A 25,668-nucleotide genomic window follows, 5' to 3' on the forward strand; every position below is an offset into this window, starting at 1 on the left:
TCATGTATCACTAACAACCATCGTGGATCTACGGCTTTCAGTCATTACCAGCACAGATCTGATTTGAAGAAGTGAAATACAGGTGAAAGGCTCCATAGCTATATGTTAATTTTTAAGGTCTTCATTGTGCCAGATTAAATGTCCTCTCTGCTGACTGGAACATAGTTAGAATTTTCATATTATTGCTCTTTGACAAAGCAATTAAGAATGAATTACCTGAACTGCTGTCTAAAGGTACAGCATCTCTATAAAATCAGCTACTCAGTCAGACACCCTCAGGTATGTAAGTATTTAAATTTATTATCTTTACATGGGATGCAAAGAGTGTTTTCTGCAAGTACAAATCTCCTAGGACACAGTTTAACACAAAAGTTAAGCTGACACTGTCAACGTTATCAAAAAGCTCAGCATCTGTTCCCCTTTTTCAGTCCCTCACTACAGTGACTTATTTCTGCCCCCAGGTCAGCCCCTGCGTTACATGACTACAGGCATTTATGAACTGGACCACCCTGGAAAAGCAACCCGGGCAGCTCAGCCCCGCAGTCTGGCTCACTGCACAGCCTTCACCACGCACGGGAAAACACAGGGCAAGGGCAGGAACATTGGAGAAGGGGTGCAGTGCCTCACCTTGCAGCAATGCCGGTTCAAAATGCACCCTAAACTACAGTTTAGCTTTGAGTTTTACCTATGCTAAAATTCTTTAAAACTTGAGGAGGACAAGAACAAAGTAGGAGTTAATCATCATGATGTATTCAATTAGACAAAGTATGTCTCTACTTTGCAAGAGTACTTTGAATTTGTACACGAAGTACTAGGCTCTTACCTCCTCAAAATACCCATCACAGCTTGTCTAAGGAAAAGTCATTTCGGTATTTACAGCAAAAAAAATATTTCAGGGCACCCAAATTCAGAAGTAGTAGTATAACCTTGGGAAAACACCACCAGAAACCCTGTCCATAACATATATGTTATTGACTGGTTAGCTAGGCAGATTTTTCACAAGAGAACAGGCTGTAGAAATTTCTGTTTGATTTTGCTATATCTGGATTAAGGCCGCTGTGGAGAAAAAAACTTTCAGATGTGCAACTTCGCCATTTTCTTCTGCATATTCTGGCTCTTTTTGGTGTGCACGCACAACATTAGATCAACATAATTATGTATGGGGCATGTAAAACAAAATGATGATAACCAAAAACTTGATATTAATAAGTCCGATAAGAATGCAGGTATACATAAATCAAATCTATTATTGATATGTAAAACATTTGCTATGGGTATTAATGTCTGAATATGTTCTTTCATTTTTCATGTTTAATATAAATTCTATTGAGTAGAGTTATGAAATGTATGAATATTAAAAATTCCATATTAATCTTAATAATTAACAATTACAATATTAACAATTAAAATGTATGGCAAAACTAGTAGAAGGAATAGGGTTTTTTGACCTTGCAGCTCTCTTTATTCTGATTGACTGAATGCTCCGTCCTGCCCGCTGTTCTACAAACAGGCTGTGGTCTGTAAACAGCCTTAAACAGTTAGAGCCAAATGATGCAGTGGTGCAAAGATCAAAGCATTCCAACTCTCAATTATTCCATTTATGAAATACAAGAGTTTTCCACACTAAAAATCCTTATCCTGGAGGAAAAAAAAGCCTATAAAGAACATTAAACTGTCCTTTATAAATCACCATTCAGGACAATAATTGCAAAAAGACTGAGAAATAGTCCCAATGACACCAGTGTTTGTTTTGATCCTAAAATTGTAATTGCGTGATCTTTAAAAAATTAAGTAGAAAATTAGAAGTACCTGAAAAATGGTTATTAAAGTTTAAAACAAATCTACAATTTCAAGTAAAGAAATAAACATGTTTGTTATCACAAATACACCCTAGATTTGTTGCAACTTTTACAAAAAAGGGGGAAAAAAAACTGAAAAAAAAAGAAATTAAACAGAGAAAAGCAGGACAGTGCTATCACAACAACTTAATTAAATTTATACATAGACTATGTATAAACTATCCAGCATATTCTAATCTAGAGATTTCCAGGATAGCCATACAGAAATTTTGGAAAAGATCTGCTTTTAGAAGCCCAGGGCTCTGTCGGCAACTTATCCTACCTGGTAAGCTTATTAGTTTAATAGGAGTAGAAAGAGAGGGCAAACGTGTTACATACACTGACAGCTATATTCTGATAATTTCTTTCCTGGCAGTTATTTTTAGTCTGTCTTGCAGAAGTCAATGCAATTTGGCAAAAAGAGTAACGCACTTTGATTAAGGTTATCAGAAACCAGTTCCCAAAAGTTACATCCGAAAAAAATTTGTCACAGAATGGAAAGCAAGTCATCTTTTGATCAGTCGTTGGAGAAGAATATGAGAGACTCTTGCATACACATGTTGGCCTTGTTATGCAAAAAACAGATCCATAAAAAATAGCTGAAAATAAAAAAGCTGGAACTGTGTTTTATAGCTTAAAACATTCTGCACGCCCAAAGTACCTAAACCATAAAGTTTTGCTACAGTCTTTTCTGGTGTTGTCACATGTTCTTCACAAATTAAAACCAAACAATAACAGCAACAACTATTGGAAGGGGAAAACCTAGAAACACTACTTCCCATAATACAAAACAGAACCAGATCCTTCATTTAGGTACTGCTTCTTTTTCCAAAATCGTGAAGAAGAAAAAAAAAAAAAACAGTCATGAGATAACAGGATCACAGTAGACCCAGGTCTGTGTAACTCTGGAGTACTGAGAAATCTCCAGCCGTCAAGATCAATGAGAGAACAAGGTTAAAGGAAAGAAGAGATACTTCAAATTAATATCCAGATTTAACTTTCACAAAATTTCTATTGACCATAAATTACATATAATCTGCCCTTCAGTATGTACAGCATTTATCTGAAGAATAAAAAGAGTTGTCAGCCTTAATAAACTATCCCATGATCTCTTCCAATTTATTTCCACAATGCTGACTGTGTTTACTGCATTGAAAATCATTCCACATTAAAGGCCATACCAGGGGGAAAGTTAGCAAGGACTTTGGCACAATACAAATGACTAGCTCTGTAAAATATTTCTCAAATCTTTTCCCCTGGTGGCAGACAAACTAAAATAAGAGGGAGGGAACAACTGGTTACTTTTTGAAATAAGAAAATGAAATAAAGCTACCCTGTGCAATTATTATTGCACTCCAGCTTTTTTTTTTTTTTTGTCATTTTTAAAACCTGTTTAAGGCACAAGTAATCCCAGATTAAGGTGTAGAAACCTCAAACTTTTTATTTCATATAGTTTCACATGTATGAAGTAAACTCTAAGATTCAAAATTAAATACAGCCTGTCTCAGAAATCGCAACTTTTGAAACCTGACTTCTTTTTCTTTGGATTTCTTTGGATTGTTATAAATACAAGAGATAAGGAATTAATTCGTCCTAATTCAATCTCCTAAAAATTAGATATTCAAATCTAATCTGGACACTTCTATAATGGAGAAAACAGATAAAGGTAAAGAGTGTTTCAACCAAAAATAGACAATCAAAAATAATTCAGATGTCAAGTTTAGACTTAGACATCTGAGTGTTACGTGGCTAAAGTTGAGCAAAATACATCCAACTCAAGGTGACATCGCATGCCTAATGAGAGGATAAAATAGGTTGCACTTGGGACTAATCAAATTTGTGGAAATTCTGTGTACAAAAGAACTAAACTTATTAAAACCTCACTCCCTCTGTACAGACGTGATTTTTGTAGTCTTTATTTTGAAGGATATTTCAATGTCCCTGAAGTTCCCAAATGTACTCCGTGGGCTGCAGACTTTACCTCCAACTTAGTATTTAGCAATTTCACGTGTTTAAAATTTCATCAGGAATGTTGCCAAAGCAGCCAACTTTGGCAGTCTTTGACTATAGAGAATTATAAGGAGCAGGGGTTTCCAAACATTCCTCAAGTATGAATTGTGCATCACCAGAAAAGTCGGGTCTTTAAACCTGTTCATTTGCTTTATTAGCTCAAGAGACTCTCTAAGATTAGATTAGGTAGAAGACTACCTATATAACGTATTTAATTGTCTTTAAATGCAATTTTCCATCTGGAAACAAGAAGGTAATTTACTTCCTAGGCACCATGAAAATTTCTGTGGTCCAGTGGCAAAAGTTTCACAAAATTATGAGTGGTAAACACATTACAAGTCAAGAGCTATGTGGGTAGTACAAGATACTCATCTCAAGGGGTGATTTGGCCCAGTTACAATCTAAATCGCCCTTTGGAGCTTTTTATTTCTCTCTCTTCACCATAGTGGGAAACTAGGGCAACCAACCTCCTAAAGAAAGACCAAGGTTAAGTGCCTAAAGATAGACACATAAATCCAGGCTCAGAAACTAGTTTTGAAATAAATGTTTTGATTGTGAAATTATTCCTGAATAAATGAAGAATAGCTGTTGTTATGTGCAGGCAACTTTATAGTGTTTTATCCTGAGAAGTAAGGGAAATATTAGCAAGATCAAAAAACCTCCATATCTATTAAACAAGAGACACCAGAAGAGAGTGAAGAATCATTCTACATGCTGGATGCATTTTTAATAGCTAAAACTAGTTTGTTATGGTACTGAAAAAAATTTATTGCACCATTAGTTTATACAAAATAATAACTTACTCTACAAAAACTGCTTTCATAAAGAATTATCACCATGAACTAGCAATCAAGGACAAATGTATGCATATATTCGGTATGCTCACTAAAATACTTCAAAATTACATTAATATCTTCAAATACTCTGTCCAGAATATTATTTTTCATTCTGACTAATCCATTAATTTTGCATCAGCTGTAAAACAGAGATTCTCTTTGTTACATTAAAACTGTTCTAAAATATGACATCTCCTTAGAAGTCTTCCTGCAAAAAAGAATACAGTGAGTTTTAATGTACTTTTACAAATTGATTTGCACTTTGCTATATTAACAGATAATCAGAACAAATAAAAAAAAGGCAGTTTATGCCCACCTTAGTCTTGGCAATTTGGTTAAAAGCATATAATTATAATTGTGTTTTTACAGCACTTTCCTTTAGTTGATTTGCTAAATCTCGAACTTTTATTCAAGTAAAATGCTACTTACATTTGGTAAGAAATACTTCCCAGCATTTCCTGGATATGTGAGACAACAGTGATTCAAGATGTATGTCACTAATAAAAGCCATTATTTTAATAGGATCCAACACAGCTGACCATGAGTATATTACTTTATCCACTCTACAAAATTTACTAGACCAAAACCAAATTACTGCTTAGCTTGAGTACAGATGGGGGGAATATGCTGCCTCTTACTTTCCATATACTTTATTATATTTAGGCAGAATGCAGACACTCAGTGGGGTAAAGACTTTTAGCTAGAAGTGAATTTCCATAGGGTTAGTATTCACAACGGCCTTTTTCATCCCTGCCGTTCAAAAAATTTGCAAACATAAGTTTGGCATGAAGGAAGAGAGATCACAAGTAATACAACCATTTTGTGCCAGAACTATTTCAAAACTACTGGGCAGTGGCACTCCATTTAGCGATAAGGAGAATAAGCTAAAATACCTCCTCTGCCATTGAACCAGTCACCTCAGTCTCCTGAGAGAGGAATAAAAGAAAGAATGTGAAGCCCTTGGCTAATGCCTTTTGCATGTGCTGTTCACCATTTGCACAATGTGCTTAGCACCATGCAACCCCTACATCTAATACAGTTCCTTTAATGATTGTAATCAAATAATCAAATAATAATAACCAACAACCACCAGTAACAATAAATAAGGAGAAAAATAAATAATGAATAAATAAGAATGTAATAATAAATATTAATGAAGAGGAATAACAATACATTATAGACTATCACAAATTCAGACGTGACCTGAATAGTTTGATAATTATCCTCTCACATTATGAAACATCAGAGTGCTGGATCATAGGAGAGTGGGGTTATAGCTTTATCATCCTGAGGGAGAAAACACAGTCCAAAGTATCAAAATATTTATTCAAGCTTCCCCATATATATTCAGGTAGTCATATGTCTGTGCTGGTGCATGTATAGATGTAGAACTCACTCATTTGAAAGAAATCTCTATTCCTTTGCATAGAGATGTTACAGCACATGGGCTGGCACCGTCCAGGTTCTTGCCTGGCATAAGAATTTTTTGTTTAACTTCCGCACATGTGTATGAAAGTGTTGCAATGTTCTTTACCAGTGAAAATTAAAACCTCCAAACTTGTGATTCTGGGTCTTATAACTCAGTCTTCATAGCACAAGAGGTGAATCATTTGCCCTAATGGATGGGTCTATAGGCCAGATGTCTAAACTTAAGATAGTCATGTACACTTCTTTTTAATTATTACTACTATCCTTTTTATTACTGGAGGGAAAAAGACACCTCTGGAAAACATTCATTCCCATCTGAAAATAGGTATCTAAGATGAGCAAAACCAATAGACTTCGATTGACTATAGAAGGAGTTTAAGTGACTGGCTTAGATTTAACGACTAAATTTCAGACAGCTAAAACTGGAGAAGATAAATCCCATCTCCCGAAAACATGAGAAGGTCCACTGACACAAGCCAAAATAAACAGCTGACTTCTTCCAGAACAAAATGCTCTAAGTAGTCAACACATAAGCTCTAAGTAACCAAAATGTTCTGAGGTGCCACAGGTAGCTGTACCCCTGAGCATGCTTCGTACATTACCCCTGTAGTCAGAGGGAAAGTGTAGGTGCCATGGAAGGTCTCCAGAGGGTTATTCTGGCCAGGAAACTGTATGGAGACAGAATGATCCTCTGAAGGCCTGCAGAGCCCCAGTGCAGCAGTACTTCACTTCATGGAGGGCTTCATAAGGAGCCCAAGGAAAAAGATTGCTAAATTAGGCAGACTGGGTCCTACCCCAACAGTGCTCAGTAGAAACAGTTAGTCTTCACTTTCTTGTATTCACCCTTGATTACACTACTATGATATAAATAGTGTTTTTATAGCTGAATTATCAACCCCTTAAAATCCCTGTTCCAGTAATGGGATTGGTGACAGCACCTCAACCGTAATAGCATAACAGTGCCATTATAATTATCATTATAGGAACAGATATTACAGCGAGGCAGAGTGGTACACTCATTAATTTCCTTGCCTGATGCAGCCAGGATTCAGATATAGCTCCTAGTCTAAAGGTCAGAAGTCATATCAATCTGCTCCATAAATGTTGATTTTAGCGAGATGCAATGTCATAAGGGGATGGCAGAGAAAAGCTTAGGTATTCATACAGTGACCCTGAAGAAACAAATTGAAAATGTTAATATCCATTTAGATTAATTTTCTATAACTTTTTTTTAGCATAATGGTGATAAAAAAATCTGAGGAAAATTTATGCATTAACACCTGATTAACAGATTTAGCAGTGGATTTGTTGTTGTTACTGCATTTAGAAAGTTTGCTTGTAGGAGGATACCATATGTACTAAAACTTGATATTACTTAAAGAATTGGTAGTGTTTTGATATCCTAACTTTAGATTGCAGTGTCAATATGCAAGGACCTGATTTTTTACCTTGTGAGCTTTAACTTGCAGTTCCCTTCTGTTTCAGCAATTTAGGTTCTGTGAAAGCTTGTGCATTTAAGCAAACTGTGAAACAACACATATAATTTGGACATTACTTAATTTTTAGTTTGCTGTGTGTCTTAAGCAATGATTACATGACATGATGATATATCCTTTTTTTTTCATATGGTGGTAATGAATGAAGAGACAGCTGAACACCACCATGATATAACATTATACTGTTTTAACAAAGATATGCATTGGAAAACTAGTGAACATTAAACATTGTAGTAAAGATGACAACCAAACTTCCCCATACATCAACATACATTTTTTTCTTATCTTCCGTGTCTGTGCTTTGTCTAGAAGCCTAGAGTAACTGCAGTTATCTTTTGCTAGACCACCACTAACTGACTAGAGTTCACAAGCTTGATTAACCTGAATGATTGAGGATGAAATGCAGTTGAAAGCTGTAGTCATTTATGTAGTCATTTATTTACTTATGAAGGCTATTGTTCTGGAAATACCTTTCATTAATTATTCTTGCTTTTCCTGTTCCAGTATGTTTACATCTCAACATACATATGTGGCAATTTATGAAACTAATTCTAGATGCTCTTTCAGTGTTTTCTGTCATCATCTCCTATGTGCTAACAAAGTTCTAAAGTTGAAATGGATATAAATCCACAAAGACCATGGCATGTTTCATTACTGGTTCAAGCTTATCTTTTGACAGACAATGTTATATACAAAAGTTTCCTCAGAAAATAAATGAAAACATATAATGTACACAGATATGGGACTCAATCAACACAAAATGTAAAGGCTACTTGAATACTTTTTTTTTAATATAATGTATTATTAACAAAACAACTATTGCTTTCCTATGTGAAGTAACGCAATACCCCTGTTCTGCCTCCACTTGTGACCCTGCTCTGCATGGTGAGCTCATTATGCACATTTCAAAAGCTGGAAACCCTTCAGGAGACCATCTAGAGAGCAAAATGCCTTGCTCTGTTCCTCTAGGACAAAACATGGGTGAAAGCATGGAAGGGCACAAGCTGAGAGGTTGATTATTGCTGCCTGTCTTTCAGTGGAAGCTGGATTAGAGGCAGTGTAGATGGTTTTGGCCACTGACTTGAATGGCCTTTGCAGTTAATCATCCCTGGCCTGTGAGCCAGCCCAGCCCAGCTGCTTGGATCAGCTCTTGGACAGGTAGCAGGGAGGCAATCAAGACATAGTGAAACGTGAAATAATGACCATTACAGAAAATAAATGGGGGAAAGAGACAATATCCCTCATATGTAAATTTGATAACATCATTACATGATTAGTGTTGGGTAGTTTACTTGTTTTGTTTTCTTTCAGAGATGTCAGCATTGGCACCTCGAAACCAAACAATAAAAAATCAGTCCTGTTGTTCCTCAGTGTAATTAGGCACTAATATTTGGAAAAGACTGATATTGTGTTTTCTAGAAATAACACTATTCACTGTCATATTTTCAATACTTATTGCAAAAAACTCAAGGACCTTACAGTATGAAGACTGCATATGTCAAATTGCATCTGAAACTGAGAAACTGAGTACACTGGAGATTAGAAAACAAAAGTGCACTCTTCTTTTTCTTTTTAACATGGACAAAACCATTCTTTCTTCTTTCAAGCTCTCCTTGTTCTCTGATGCTTTTAACGAAAAAGTTTGCTTTTAACTAAAAATTAACAATAAAATGTCAATCACTATGCACCCATCACACAGGCATAAAACTTCCACCCACAACAGCGATGTTGAAGAGAAGCACCATTGTCATTAAGTAAGTATGTCCTTAAGTGTCAGGAATGAAGTCTACAAAATTAAATTACAGACAAGCTTAAACAGTAAGAGCAGCCAGAATTAAGTCTCTTGGAACAATGGACAGGGACAATGGAGAGTCAAATAACTGTAATAATACCTATTCCTGCCATAAGGAAAACAAAATAGATTACATAATTCAGAAATATTTCATGATCAGAAAAAGTGTGGTGCACTGGGTAAGAAAGAAAAAAAAAAGGCATCTACACTTTGGAAGTATTTATAGTTGCAACTTCTCCTTCCAGCATTAATGTAAAAATTCTGAAATTGAGTACCAAAGGTCAGCATGGTAGTATTGGTTAATACATAGAAAAATTGAAAACTGATTTCCCCACATTAAATAATATCTCAGATGAGAAAATTATGACTTACTACACAACTGTAATTGTTTTTTCTGGTTTTTGATTAAATTAAATGGGTTGCTGAGATTCCTTCAGTAACTTTAATAGTTCTACAATGAAAAGATGTGGAAATTAAAACATCACTTTCTCCATCATGAGCGAAAAATAGCAGATATGAAAGAATGATGACAGTGCATGCAGATAAACCATGTGTGCAGAAGTGAACTGTAGAGTGATGTTCAAATATATTTTTTTAAAAATCCATAATGCAGTCAGAAAGCACTTAATAAATTAACCACTTCCAAGCAAAAATTTCAACAAGATATATTCCTAGAGCAGTAAACAGACTAATCATGTCCCCTTAGTTATCCAGTAATCTAATAAAACTTAAAATAGATTTAACATTTCTGGTTTTAATAATTCCAATTTTAGACACCACTCTTGGCATGGAAAACATAAATTTTGGAGAACAACTATTTTATCATACCAAACCTTCATTATGATGACCTTTTACTTACATTAAAATATTCAAAGCCCAGGTAACACAGAGTCAGATTGCTGACCCTGGTTTTAACTAGGTTCCATGAAGTTCATGTAAAGAAAAAATATTAAATTTTACAAGTATCTATTGCACCTTAAATAAATTCATGATACACATGAAGTTCTAGACCCTTATGTGTCTATAGCTATATGCACAGATGGAAACGTGTCAGGCCCCACATTTTTATAACTGTATAATACCCAACCTAGCTATATAATTACCTAACAAAAAAATACTTACCTTGCACTAATAGGAGCTTTTTAAGATTTATTGTTCATACACACATTCCACTGTTAATGCACGTGTACCTCACGGGAGAGAGCTTAAAGATTTGAGGTTAGTAGTATCCTTTCTGTGCACATGCATGCCAAGTCTTTGTATTTGAAGGGAAAGGCTTACAGGGGCTCACAGTAACCACACCCCAGTTGCCCACTGACCCCAGACATGGAGCCGTGGAAGGCTACAATGGAGGGATGGATACTGGATTAGCTATACGATGTACATAAAGCCAGCATGCCTGAGAGAACTACTGTTACTCTGAGTAGCTTTTTCTCTTTTGACAACCACACATATATGCACATCCTAATTAGTAGAGCATTTCATCCAGTGGCGTAATATCGGATACCAGAAAAGCAAGCAAAGCACCACAGTCCTGAATGAAGCCCTGGGGATGGACTTTTCACAAAGCATTATGTGACCATTGGGAATATGACTACCTGTCTGTACATTTGTCTCTTGCCTGTGATTACAGTGGCTGCTGTTCCATTCTGTGTACGAGGACCAGTTTTAACAGCCTTCTGTCAGATAAAAACATAGCCAAAGCACTGAGAAAACCTTTTGCTCTTCTTTACCTCAGTTGTTAGGCAGCTGACACACTTAGTGTATTGAGGGCCAGGCTTAGGCGACTTTCCTCATTGTTCTTCTGAATCCTTCCTGAAGGATTCACTGAAGTCCTGAAGTCCATTCACTGAAGATGGTAAAATGAAAGAAACTCGGTTTTGACAAGCTCTGTGGACCTTCTCCTAAGTATGACAGAAGAGCAGCCTTCGGCTTGGTTTGCATCCATTGGTGAGAAGGATTGTCTCCAAACAAGCACCTCCCGTGTTCTTCAAACAGAAGTTTTCTAGGAAAAGTTTGGAAGCCTACAGGCTCTCCCCTTCTCTTGGGTAGTTTTTCCCACAGCAGCTGACACAGTTTGCAGTTGGAGCTTTGCAGACCCCTTATTTTTCCTTGCCTTTTTGCCAAAGGCTGATCCCAACTGGGCTGCAGGGGTTGGGAGCTAGCCTGCAGGTTTAGTCTCACTTCAGTCATCATGCAGGTAAGCTCAAAAGCTGAAGCATATCAAAGCTAAACTAGTCCCCAGATATATTCTTTCCTTAATTAATTTTTTTTCTTTTTTCTCAAAACTCTCATTGTGCTTCCATTGCTTTCAGAGAGTAATACAGAGAGTTCTCTTGTGACTAATTTCGGCCCTATAAAATTTGCTCAATTACCACAAAGTGCTGTGTAGGAGAGTGGAAAATGTGTCTGTATTCAAAGGCACTTAGTTCAAATCCTACCGAAGTTCTATTTTTCATTTAGAAATGCTATAACCTCTCCATCAATTATATTGCCAGTTCTACATTTTTAAAGCAAGAAGTGGATAGGCAGAATAAAAAAAGGTCAAAAAAACCTGACTTCTTGCTCACATTTGGCAACCATATCTTCAGCTGTAATCTACAGAAAATCCTCTTGCTATTGTCACTGTTATTTAAAGATAAATATGGGCTGTGGAGAAGACGTGTTTTCTTCAGACTGAGAGATTCAGTCTCCATTAGTTATCACGGACCCCAAAGACAAGATGGATATATACTATGAAACACTTAGACCACTTCAGAAGTTTTTAAAAATATTTTCCACTATTTTTCTTACAACACATTGTTGCATTTGGAACACACAATACAGCAGACCAGTAGTGCACAATTAATTCACAGTCAGAGGGAAGCTTACCGCATAAAGACAACAGGATTTGGCTTGTTATGAACCAGATAGCTACAAAACATTTTTTGATGGCTTTGTGACCAAAAAAGTAAGAAACAGAAAGAAAACTCTGAAAATCTTTCCAGTGATTAAAATAAATTACAAAAATAAATTGTCTTAAAATTTGGTGTTGTTGACTTTAAAAATAGTTTGTATTCTAGCTCAAGGCAAATTCTACAGACTGATTACAAACCCAATGAAAATAAGCTGCTGACACAATGTCAACTTTAAAGTAATAATTGCACTGCTATAATAATCTGTTTAATTGTTGTTTATTGTAATTAAAATCTCAAGGCACACCAGAGTTGCAATTTTCTTTTCCATGTCAGCAAGGTTTCCTTTTATAGAACAGTTTGCCCAAAGCAACCAGTGATGTTACTAGACAGACATTAATCAAAGGACCTTACAAAGCTACACCTGGTATCCTTGAGGCAAAATGTTTGCCAAAACACAAACCCCACATAAATTGGAGCATGGTGGTTATGGGGGCATTGTTATGTTCGAAAGCAAAAATTTTACAATTCATTTTTAAGTATCTATTATATGAAGGAATATTCATGAGAAACTATTATTAACTTAATGACCAAAATACTGCTCATTGAGAAGACTGACAGCTAATTATAATTAACAAGACCAATAATTTTCCCATATCCATTTTCCAGATGTTAATGTAAACTAGATTGACAACACAGATAGACATAACAAAGGAGTCTAAGAGAATTCATTTGCACCTGCTCAATACCAAAACATCACAGAGGTCAGCAGAAAATTCAGAGTTAATTTTAAGATTTTGATATGTTGAAATGACATCTGGCCTCGGTGGAACATTGAGGGCAAACTCAATGAAAATTTATACCACCAAAGAAATCTGGATTAAAAAACAAAGAACCCTAAAGATAATTAATATCACTTTTACATAGTACATCAGTAATGCTGAGGCTTAATGTGAAATAAACACTTGAGTCAAGTTAATCTGATGCTAAGATGATTGGGCAATTTATTACAGCTTAAGAAGGACATTGCCACCAGAACAGGAAATAAAGGTTTTAAAACCTGGAGTAATTATTTTCAATCAGAGCTGCTTTCAAGGTCAAATGTTTAATACTAGCCATTATTTTCTCTCTGCTAAGTTTGGCAGGCGTTTCACATGTCTCATCCATAAATAATTAAAGAAGTAACTGCTGTATCAGCTTAACCTTTGGAGAAAAACTTGAGTGTCCAAGGTAACGATTTTATTTAGTTTTTAGTTTCCCCAAAAGACAGCAACATACAGTTTATCTGGCCTAACAAATACTGCCTACTGCTTTCTAATTCAACAATATAAACATTTCCTAATAAGCTTTCTTGTGATTTATTTTTCCATTTGGACCATACTCAGCTACTTCAGCAAATTGAGACAAATAACAAAACCAAAAGTTCCCTGTAAACGCAACCTGCTAACACAAAAGAAGTTAAATGGAATTTAAGCTGCTGGCAGGCAAGGATGAAGTAATATTTGATGTGGGTTTTTTATTCTACTAACATTGTAATTATTTGAAATGAAGCAATATTGGGAAGAGAGGGGAGGTACTAGGTTTGTTTTCAATTTGCTTGTTGTTATACAAAGGTCTATACCTAGTAATGCCTTTATATTAGTCAGATATTTATATCAGACTATACACCATAGACTGGAACGTTGGCATCAAAGACGACCAAAAATAAGTGCAGAAAACAGGTGGGTTATAACACACTGTGCTGTTAAATTCTGAAATTAACATTACTTGCTGAGCATTCACATCTTGCACTAGACTGTTGATGTCCTCTGTATTAACTATATTTGGCTTTTCAGATCACAAATTCAGTAAATATTCTATACAAATAAGTACATTCATTCCAACTCAGTAAATGTTGAAGTACATGCTTAGCACTTTCTTTAAAGCAAAATAAGAGAAAAAGAGAATAATATGCTATTCTAACACTAAGCAAACTTTTAAACCTTTTTCTGTCTTTTTTTTTTTTGTGAGTCTACTTGTATTCAAATAAATGTTCTTTGTGAGGGTATATGTAATTTGGGGGGTTAACCAAGGAATCAGTATTTTACAAGTGCTTAAATATAAGTTGAGGTTGATTTTTACACATCAAAACTTCAAAACAAAGAAGTTATAAATTGAAAGGAAGCCTTGGAAATAGTAAGAGAAGGCACCCTAAATTAGAAGAAGAAATCAAGCACAATATTTAGATACATGTATATACAATAATGCTTAAAAAAGGGCAGGGGGGGAGTAGGAATTCTCTTCAGCATTGGTGAAAATATACAGCATTTGAAGACAGAAGGACAAATTCTGTGAGACCAAATATCTATAACCTTTTAAAAAGTTTTTTTGAAAATTTTGTACAGTAGTATTATTACTGAAGCCCTGAGTCAGCAAAAGAAGTAAGCAGTTGCCTAATTTAAGTACATGTACTCCTTATTGAAATCTAAGAAAATTACAACTAAATCCTTCTCCTAGGAGACCTCAGCCTTAAAATTATACTAATTCTGTCTGATCTTGATAATTTTAAAATTACTCAGATTTTTTTAAAAATATATTATTAAACACACAAAAGTGGATGTCTAGTCAAAATCTCTTGGTATTAATTTGAATCCTATGTTATTTTCCAATGTTTCTCAAGCTCAGCATTTCTTGCTGAACTGCATTTAATGCATTTATGTGAGATTTGGCTACTCACGAAGCAACTATAGCACTGCCTACAACAACAAAAAAGAAGAGTGGAGAAGGTGTATCTAATAAAAAATTCCAACCTGCACAAACTTCTTGCTTAATTGCCTTCTGCTAAAAGTAAAGCAGAAAAGTTGTTAAAATCTTTCTCTTGGCTGTGGTCACAAATGAACAATGTTCACACTTACAGACATTTTAATGAACGTAATAGCTTCTGTAGTGCACCATAGTAGTCAGTTATTATTAACTATTAAACCAATTACTGAGGATTGACTTTTGAAAACTAACTCTTGTACATAGTACTCTAAAACTAAATGCCTACTGGTTCACATTACAGCAGCCACTGGGGAATATATGTTGGCATACCTCTGTCTAGATTTATAAAAAGAACCTCACATTAACATGGTGTGTGTTGAGTAATTCTGTAGGATGCATTACAATTCCAATCTTCAGGACTGGGTCAAATGCAGAACTTTATTTTTACATCTTTCCTCTCTGGGACATGATAATTTAGAAAGCAGCTTGCTTTACCATAGGAAAAAAATTCATGCTTGGAGTTTTCCATATGTCATTCCTTAAAAATGTTGTCTTAATTTAGAATGCAGTCCTCAAATTAAACTCAAAGGTGTATTTTGGTAACAATGTCTAGAAGGATCTGGGCTCCCTGGAGAAACTGCTACCACGTGGAAGACCTGCAGTCTTTCTCCAAATCCCTTAGAATTGTTTTGTAACCTGAAAGCATGTAACACTTTCAGCTTTCAAGACTGGCACAATGCAGAGGCAAAATATGCTAAAACACTTAATGGAGTAATACTTTATCTTGCTATTGGGAAATTGACAGTCATAGATGAGTTACATCTTTGTTATCTTTTTCAGTAGCATCAACAAATCATGGACTAGAAAACACAAATTAGCCAGTATGAACTGACCTTACCTATGTAGAAGATCTTGAATTTTGATGATAAACCACCATATCTCAGTAGACTGAAAAGACAGAGAAAAAAGTTCTATCATCAGCTCTACAGAGTACATCTTCATTCTTCAGGCAAATTCAGTGCCTTGAAAAATAGGATCCCTGGAGGCTCTATCGTGATATATTTGCAATGGTCCATCAAAATAGAAACTACCTGCTTCAGCTTGTAGGTAAAGCAGTGCAAAGCCTCTTGGCTTTTGCTTGCTCATTAGTTTCCAGGCTTTCATATTCTTCCAGCTCTGCTGGAAATCACAAGCCGCACAGCTGTAAATAGCTGGATGCCAGGTAACACAAAATTCCATGTCCACATAAGAAACCTACATCTTTATGTACCGGGATAGGTGATTCCTTGGCCATAAGTCTACTTAATAACTCCAGTAGATGGTAGAGGCAGTTTGGAGGGGAAGGCTGAACTCAGTGTTTTAACTTCTGAGTTAACATTGACTTTTGGAAAAAAATATCTGCGAACAGATAAACCCTAGTTATAGGCCTGTTGTTAGTCCCACCCTACAATGGCATCTCTCCAGTTTCTCAGAAGGGAAATCATTTTGTCAATGCCTTCCAATTTAAAACTTCTTTATTTTGCCTATTCCCAGTTGTCATATCTTTCCAGTGCCATGGAAGAGCAGAATATTTTTACATCATATTTAACAGACAGAATCCATTCCAGCCAAATTTATCACTGCCAGGTGGCTGACCCTTATTTACTGATGAAAAGTTAGACAGAGAGATAAACTTTAGTCAGTTAAAACATCCAAATTTTCTGCATGAAAATGGCAGGGTAGCTCTTCCCTCATTTTCACCAGCACCAACAGATCATCAGCTTCCACTAGGTCAATCTTTAGCAATAAATCAACCGACCTTCATGTGAGATTGTAGCATCTTCTGAATTGAGTCACAAGACTAGCCAGCAAAGGATTTAGGCCTTTGATACTGCAATTCATAAGAAATATACCAAACCATCCTTCAATGGCACTAATCCTATATTTGAAATTAATCCCTTTTTCAGTGTTTGCAAGATAAAAGCCCCATGTACAATGGGGCAAATGTGCAATGGAGGGTCAAAGGGTTTGCAGGTGATATAGGTACAAGTAATATATTACATTCAGTATTTATTCACTGCTTTCTTAGTTGAAGAATAGGAATAAACTCTGGAGCTAGAAAGCTTATGCGGAACGAAAATTTCAGTATCCAGGTAAAGATGAAGACCATCAGCATCTTACCAAAGGATTAAAAAAAAGCTAAGCTTGTCTACTGAATTTATAGGCTTTGATTTCATCCCAGAGCAGTTCTATACCATGTTCTGTATTTAACAGTTTAGTAGTTGGGTTCTGCTTTTGAAAATGGTGTTAAATGGTGCATGCAAAGAGATTTAGAGAAGTAGAAAGGAAAGATGTAATGAAGGATAGACCCCAGGAAAGTAGGTAACTCTGAGCTGATGATTAGTGGACCTGAATTAGATAGCAAACATGAACTCCAACAAGACATGTAAATGATTCTGCAAACAATTTGTAAACTGTGCTGTGTAAACCAATGTTGCATTACAGTTCCCTGTAATAGCTCTGACTGAAAAATAACAAACCAATGACAAAAAAGTTGTAACACCAATGCAAGCCTTATTACTCTCTCCATCTTTTGCCTGTAAAAGAGTAGAATCTTCTTTTAAGATTCTCTTCCTGTCAACGGACTACCACATACATCTTACCAGTAATTCACCTATCACCTGTCCCATTTCACAGAAAGATGTTTCTCAGAATCTCATACGATAGCTAATGTAATTTTTAAAAAGCTCAGCTCCTCTACCCAACTAATGAGAGCAAATGCACATAGTGTAATTACTTGTTTGCTGTAATTTTTCATGAATGCATTTTAAATGACAACATAAATTTATCTTCAAGAATAAAACTGGAATCCAGTGTTTCAATTCCCAGTTTGTCAAAATGTGTCTGTATATTAGAAAGGATTAAAATTTATAGAGGGTCTAAATCTTCATGCTTCCACAGTAATGCAGCTACTAACTGGGAGGTAAGAAGCTTCCTCTGTGGTCATGATATTTAATAGTTGTCCACTGCTGGTTTTCTTACACCTTTTTCTGGAACATCTGGCACTGGACACTGACTGGGACAATGTGCTGGCCTAGTGGGACTGACACAATATGCAACTTCAGTATTACATGTGGCTTAAAGACAGAGTGCGTTTTCCTAAACCACATGGTATGCAGATAGCAAAAAGGAAAACAGCACTGTGACAATTTCATGAGAATTTTACACCTTTTACAGAAGAGTGCAACAACAACCCCTGTCAGAAAAAGAGTATAAATTAGGATCAAACATCTGATCATTCATCTGAAGACCATTTCTACCTTCAAATTACAAGATCAGAAACAACATGCAGTGTTATATATGAAATATATATGAGAAATATATATATATTTCATCTTTATTGAAATATATATATATATTTCATCTTCATTGGCAAACAATGAACCAAATATTACACAAAAGGGACAATAAATGAAACATAGTACAAATTAAAAGGCCTTCTTAGTTTCCAGCATCTTTAACATTTAGGCGCTAGTTTAAAAGTAAAACATCTCTCTCTTTGTTTTCTTTAGCTGCATTTTAGCCATTCTTTCTTCTGCAAAATGCCAGAGATGGGAAATCTACAGTAAAGGCAGCCATAAATCCATATAAAGACATGTTTTAGGCAATATATGACAGAAGAAACTGAAAGGGTCGCTGATTATTGAAAATGTACTTTCTTTTTTACCTCTCTCCTGCAAAGATGAGATTCCAAGGGCGTTAGAGGGAACAGTCTACCCTACTTGCTCCTGCCTTTGTTTCCCATGGTCCTTTCTCTGGTTTGTCTTCTTCTAGTTGCTTTAAATACCACACAAATAAAATTTTACATCAGATTATAGGTACACATGCTTCAAATTTAGGATGTGTACAGGCAAAAGGTTAAGGTGATACTTTCAGATCTATTGATAAAGATATATATGGAGTTAGAGATGTAGACCACTGTAGAATTACAGATATTTCCCTCTTCCTGCACACATTCCCAGAACCAATGCATAAAATTTACATGCATGTACTTTTTGTATATAGCAGCCCAGGAGGGAAGTTAGCACTATTTCATTGTAGTCTTAATTCAAGTTTTCATTTCATTTGTTTCTCCCTTGTTTACCCTGAAACAGGAAGCAAGCTCTGAACCTTCAGCACCATGAACAGACTTCTGTGATTTAATGTGCAGGATCAACTCAATTCCTTGGGACATTTCCAGGAAAAGGGTGCATCTATAAGCCAGGAGATCCAAGCAAGGTGGCTAGCACATAGAGCCTACCTTTGCTTCCTCCATATCTGTGGTCACAGGTGGTACCTTGGGTATTAGCTCTAGACTGCAGCAAATAAAGGAAATAACGCCTTTTGTAAAAGCTGCAAAAATCTCTTACAATGAATAGCAGCAGGTTACCTACATACAGCATCTGTCTCTGTATTACAGCTATGGCATGGTATATCTTCCCCTATTAAATGGTTCAAGGTTAAATCTGAAAGTTAATATCTATATCTAATTGATATCAAGCTACTTAAACTGGACTGTTCAAGAAACACTTTAAGAATAATGGAAATGCAGCTATGAATTGATCACTAATAAGAAACTCCACTTTCCACAAATACTCAGTTTAATTTCCTCAAGCATAGCTGTTTTGGCAAAGAACGCAGCATTTCCTAGTACGGTGACATAAAGCACGTGTGATCAGACACATTGCTTTAAAATTCTGAATGAATGTGCTCAAGATTATTTTTCTTGTTCACCTTCCCTTGACTGGAGCAAGTAAAATTAATTCAACCACATGCTGAAATCTAAAGAATACTAGACTACCAATGTACTGGAAGAATGCTAGCACAGAAGCCTTTCTTTATGTGTGTGATGTTCCATCACCAGCGGGTATTTCTTATCTCAGTTAGGTACACAAAAAGGTTGTATCTGCCCCATAACTGTATCCATAAATGCTTAGCTGGAAGTTTTTCAAGTGAGCTAATAAAGAAATGCAGAATCAAAGCATTCACCTGTGCTAAAGACAATGCTTTAGTTATCAGATATATTTCAGACCTTTCTTTAAAACTAAAATGGATGTCTAGGACAGGATTAGGCACTAGAAAATAAACCATTTTCATTTCATTTCTAGGCAGAGCTACACAGAGCTAAGACATTCAATATTATTCAAAATGAAATGACATGTAATATTCTCCTTTACTTGCTGTCTACAAAGCACCAAACCGTAAAATTTAAGTAATAACAATGAATCTTTTTTTTTAATGGTATCTGTAACTGTACCAAGAAATTCAACCCCCAACTTTAGCTTAAATAAATTTAGACTTTCAATAAGGAAATGACTGCTACACACAACAAATAATAGCAGCTAGTTCAAACATCAGCCTTAGGGTAACTTATTTCTTTAAAAAGTAGTTTAAGCCGAAATTTCAATTTCGTTGCTTATTTTATCAGATAGCTTTTTACTACAACACTTCAATGCTCTGTGGAATACATTTTCACAGTAAAGGATTGCTAGATCAAGCCTATGTTTAACAGTCACACTTTTCAAGATGCGTATTTATCAAAATAAATGTTGCAATAGAACCTATTTACAAACTTTAGTAAACAATTCATTCTGGAGAGAAGGACAGTACATGCAAAACCACATTCCTAAAATGAAGTCTGCAAGGCCAGTAAGAATTATTTAAAATTGATTATCAAATGAGATTCTTAAAATTGTAAACTGGCTTCACCCAAAAGATAGTAAAGTGTGTGCCAGTGCTATATAGGCAATTAGTACAGCAGTCCACTCCATTTTAGGTCATGAGCTCCCTGCTTTCTTAACAGAAGGGCCTCTCTCTATTGGCACCAAACATTCGTTCTTCCTGCAAGCTACACTACCCTGAATGGTTGTTTCTCAAAGCTGAGATCAAGAGCAGTATAGCAGCCTGCCGTAGTGACTCACCATTTCCAGATATGTAGTTCTTCAGGGAAAAACAATAGAACTACACCATTTCTATCAGATTTTGGACTTGTTCAATTTCAGAGAAAATGTCGTGCTTGCTATAAGGTACTACAGACCTATTAAAAATGCATACAGAAGAGATAATTCACTATTAAAATCTACACAATTTTAAAGGCATTTCTACAGATACCTATTATATTTCTATTGAATTTTACAGGTTAAATCCTTATTATGAAATCCCACTGTGGCCTTTGTGTTCTAGGCAATAAAGCATAATGCACAGCATGTGTAAGTTTTGTGTTTATTGGCTTGAGAGAAACAGAATTGCTTGTAGAAATCTTTGACACGGCTTCTGCATCTTTCCTCCGCCTGTCCGAAAGGTCTGCTAAATTATGGTGCACTGAAAAAAAAAGCATGACATGCATAAATTTTCTAGCCATCCATCATCTTCTGTTTCCCAGTCTTCTTCTGGGCTGGTCAGTTTTGCTCAGTCATTGCCAGTCATAGACTTTTGCCAGTGGCTGCTAGGCTGCCTCTGCTTTGGGCATACATGTCCACTGAGGTGTTGTGCTTTTAAAGCATACTCAAAATTTTAACATTAACTCTTTAGCACACATGGGAACAATCCTCCTGGGTGTGTTAGAGACCCTACAGAATCTTTAAACATAGCAATGCAAAACTGTAATCTCCTCCTCTTAACAAAGGCAGCATTGGACTCTCTATATTGTTTCAATATATATCAGAGTGCTGAATATCTGTTTAGATTAATTAGCCTAGCATCTTTCTGATAGTATGACAAAAAAGAAAAACCACACTGCTTTTTTGTTAAAAGTTAAAGCCATATCTGCCAACAGCAGAAAAACTTAATCTAAATGATTTTGTCACAGAATTTCTTCTAAGAAGGAGAAAAGATACAAACAGGTAAAAATAAGGATATTTTCTGTCAAGAGCATAAACACTGATTCACATTTCCAAAAGTAACATCTGGTGGAGAAAAACATATACATCTTGAAAAAAATAAGACCATGTACAAAAAATAAATACTTCAGCACATTTTAGATCATGTGCGTGATAAAGCTGTTTTCCTAGAAGGACAAAGTGTGAAATTTTTGTCATGGTTCTTAGTCTAAATAATTTCAGCAGGTCACCATTCAGCATGTAGCCTGGAGCAGAGCTCTTACTGAAGTGCTTACCATGTTCTACTACACAGAAAATGTTCCCTCTTGTCCAGCATTTTCCCCTGATGAAGCAAAAGATTAATAGGATTAGATGCCTTTCCTTGGATCAGTTTGGCAGTTGTTCAACTTCTTTGCAGCTTGTGAATATTTTACTGTTTTTCAAACGTTTCTCCTTTCATTATTCCACCTTTGATCGGCTCTGTGTCTCCTAGTGTCCCTCCCCCTTCTTTGTCCCTTTAAAGTATGACATTGCTTTGAAAGCACCTGAAGACGTTCTGAACGTATTTATCACATTGGCTTCTGCTTGAGGGCAAAAGATTAAATACCCACCCAATTGACAACTCCCTCTCTGTAAAAACATATCTTAACAGAGTTCTCCCACAGATACACCACTTTTGCATATTCCTGATTTCTTCCTACATCATTTCTATTTCCTGGTTAATGCACGTATGCTTGTAACAATTCATTTTCATACAGGTTTGCTAGGGCACCAGCAATTAAAGAGAAAATGTAACACCACATTCACTTACAAAGGACACAACAACTTTATTGACTACAAAGAGACTTCCTCATTAAGACTACCAAATGTACAGAACAGGCACAAATTTCTCCAGATTATGCTCCTAGAGGCTGAAGATATGGGAGCCAGCTCCTGCCCATCAGTCTCACAGCTGTGTGAGAACAACCCCCTAGCTTGGCTAATATTCTCTTTTCCTGGAAGCAAAGGAAGAGATAATGCCCGTGTACACAGACACGTGTTTAGTGTCCCTAACTTCAAACCTGGAATAGACTCTCTGAGACATAATTGCATTAAAAATCAGCAGGCATGGACTCCAGATTTAACCATAGATGTACTGTGCATAGGCTTGCCAGACCTACCTGGACACAGACAACCATTAATCCTGGTTCCTCTTGATACATAGCTTGCACCATGTATGTACAGTGTGTGTCCTGCAGTCTGGGCAACCAGAACCTTCACCAGACCAGTCTGCACTCTTTTGAGGACATCTGATCTAAATCCCAAAATGTCTGGATCAAGCCCAGACCTCTGGCAAGACTAACTGTAACCTTGCTAGCGTTTAACTGTGGTTCATGCTCCCATTTCCACCCATGCACAATGACAGGGTGATTTTAGGCATTTACATTAGCCAGATTTTGTACAGGTCTTGAAGGTATTCAGATGAAAGGTGTTGTGCCACGCAGTGCTTCACACAGTGAGAGTACTGTACAAATAACAATTAAAAATATGTTCTTATTTCATTTGGCCATGCTGTTTTCTATCTGAATTGGGTTTACTTAGGAGACCTAATTGCTTTTATGCATGGGAGCACATACATACACATTTATAAAATGTAAGTAATTAAAACTGTCTTCTCTCTCTTTGTCTCTTCTACCAACATACTGTGTGCTTCTGTGTGATCAGTGGTATAGATGGAAATGTTTCTTTGTGTGTCATTTCTCTGCTATTGTACCTGAATCATAATGCCGTTGTGACCTTGTGTCTTGTCTCTGCTGTACCAGTAGAGATATGTTGTAGGCAAGTCCCAGAGCAAGGAAGTCTAGGATCTTTCTGGAAATGGTCCCCTTCTTGTCATGCTGGTGGGAATACTGTCTGCAAGAAGAGCTGAGGTCCCCACAAACTCTAGGTGGCCTCCCGAGCTACAGACCAAAGTCCAGTTTCACACAGGCACCCTGACACTTTGTTCCAGTTCAAAACAAAAATAAAAAGTTGTAAAATTCACAGTGAAAAGAGGGTTGAGGCCTAATTCCAGGGTCATTGGCTGGGAAGGCCATCCAGCAGCTGGGGACACTCACAAATCCCAGCCCTCCGCTGGCCACCCACCACGCTGGTTGGGCAGGGCAGAAGCTGGGATCTCTGCTTTCCAGGAAAGCTATGATCTCCCGGCCAAGGGTTTTGTAGCAGCAAAGTGTTTTCAGTGATGATTCAGCACTTTTAAACCACCAAAGGGTCTTAGGTCAGCCTCAAATCAAAATCTTCTTCTTGGTTAGACTATATGTAAGTCTGACAACTCAGTCTGCATGTTATGAATAGGCTGTGGGCAACAATGAGATGAGAAGGAACCTGCAGCCTATTTCCCAATACAAATACTCCAGTGACAGATCACCTAAAACCTCTCAAACCTTCTTTCTATGTATTTCAAGTAACAGAATGCAACACACAATGGGCAGTTTCCCTGTATATTCCTGCTGGCACCTGGACAGTTTAACCAACCCATGCATACCACAGCCCCAGCAAATTTGGGTTCTGTAGTAAGATTCACATCCATAGGATTGTTTCAGAGCCTAATTCCTGTTTGGATGATTTATTTCAGCAGTCTCTTAGGTGCCTGTATTAGAGCTAGGGACCAAGAGGGCTTGGTGAATTTGTTGTTAAATATTTTCTTTTTCATCAGACATATATATGGCTGAATCTGACTGTAACCGGTGAGGTAGGAAACCACTGTACTCTCCTACTTGCACATTGTGAGAAGGCATCACCTACTGCCAAGTCATCAATGGTATGAAAAAAGCAGCTTTTACAAATGAGACCATTGGTCACACATGCAGAACCTTTTCTGCTACTTGGCTAGGCAGGAATAGCCGGTCTTCAGCTTAGTTCCTTTATCTTCATTTGCACAAATAGCAGCCATTAACCAAGGAGTGAATTCAATCAGCTTGTCTCCAATGGGAGATAAAGTTGAAACCATCTGCTAGTTCTTAAAAGCAATGAGGCAAATTTTATTACAGAGTGATTTGGTTACTGTTGCCCTTGTTTCAGCTCACACATTGAAGGCTTTCTCTTCTGAGAAGTCTTGCCTAAGATCCAAAATGAGACTGGTATGTCCAATGCACTGTTTGTAAATATCAGAAAAAAAACGTGGAACTACTGGAAGTTGCTGTTCAAAAGTAGCATACCAGTCTTTTGGGTCAAGATTAACATATGTTAACATATATGGATAGAGTCCCCAGAAGAGTCTGACAATGTATTCATTTTCTTTAGGACTTTTTTCCCCTGTTTTTGTCCCATCTTGTTTGTATGCCAATTTTCCTGTAATATAAAAAGTTTTTTAAAGTAAAAATTAACATGAAAATTGCACATGATCTTCTGGGCTGGATTCTATTACAAAAAACCACAGCATAGCCACTGTTATGTATAACAGTATTTAGATATCTTCACTGCATTCACCATAGTTAACTATATTTTAAATAAACCCACATGTTAATGTTAACTCAGACCTCCCAGATATTGATACTGGCATCAGTATGAACATCCTTGTTAACTCTGCATTTTGAAATAGTCCAAAGAAGGCTGGACTTCTTTATTCCAACAGTAAATATATGGGCAGAGCCATGAGCTTTCTGAATTCTCATAAAAATCTTCAAATTCCTTTCCAAATCACACCCCAAATGGTTGGATGAACTTACCCTTTTAACTATGGTAGATATACAACACCTATATGTAGTGTATATACTATGATATATACATGTGATATATACCTTATACTATATATAGG

This window comes from Mycteria americana, chromosome 1 (assembly GCF_035582795.1).
Source record: "Mycteria americana isolate JAX WOST 10 ecotype Jacksonville Zoo and Gardens chromosome 1, USCA_MyAme_1.0, whole genome shotgun sequence".
In the NCBI taxonomy this organism is placed as follows: Eukaryota; Metazoa; Chordata; class Aves; order Ciconiiformes; family Ciconiidae; genus Mycteria; species Mycteria americana.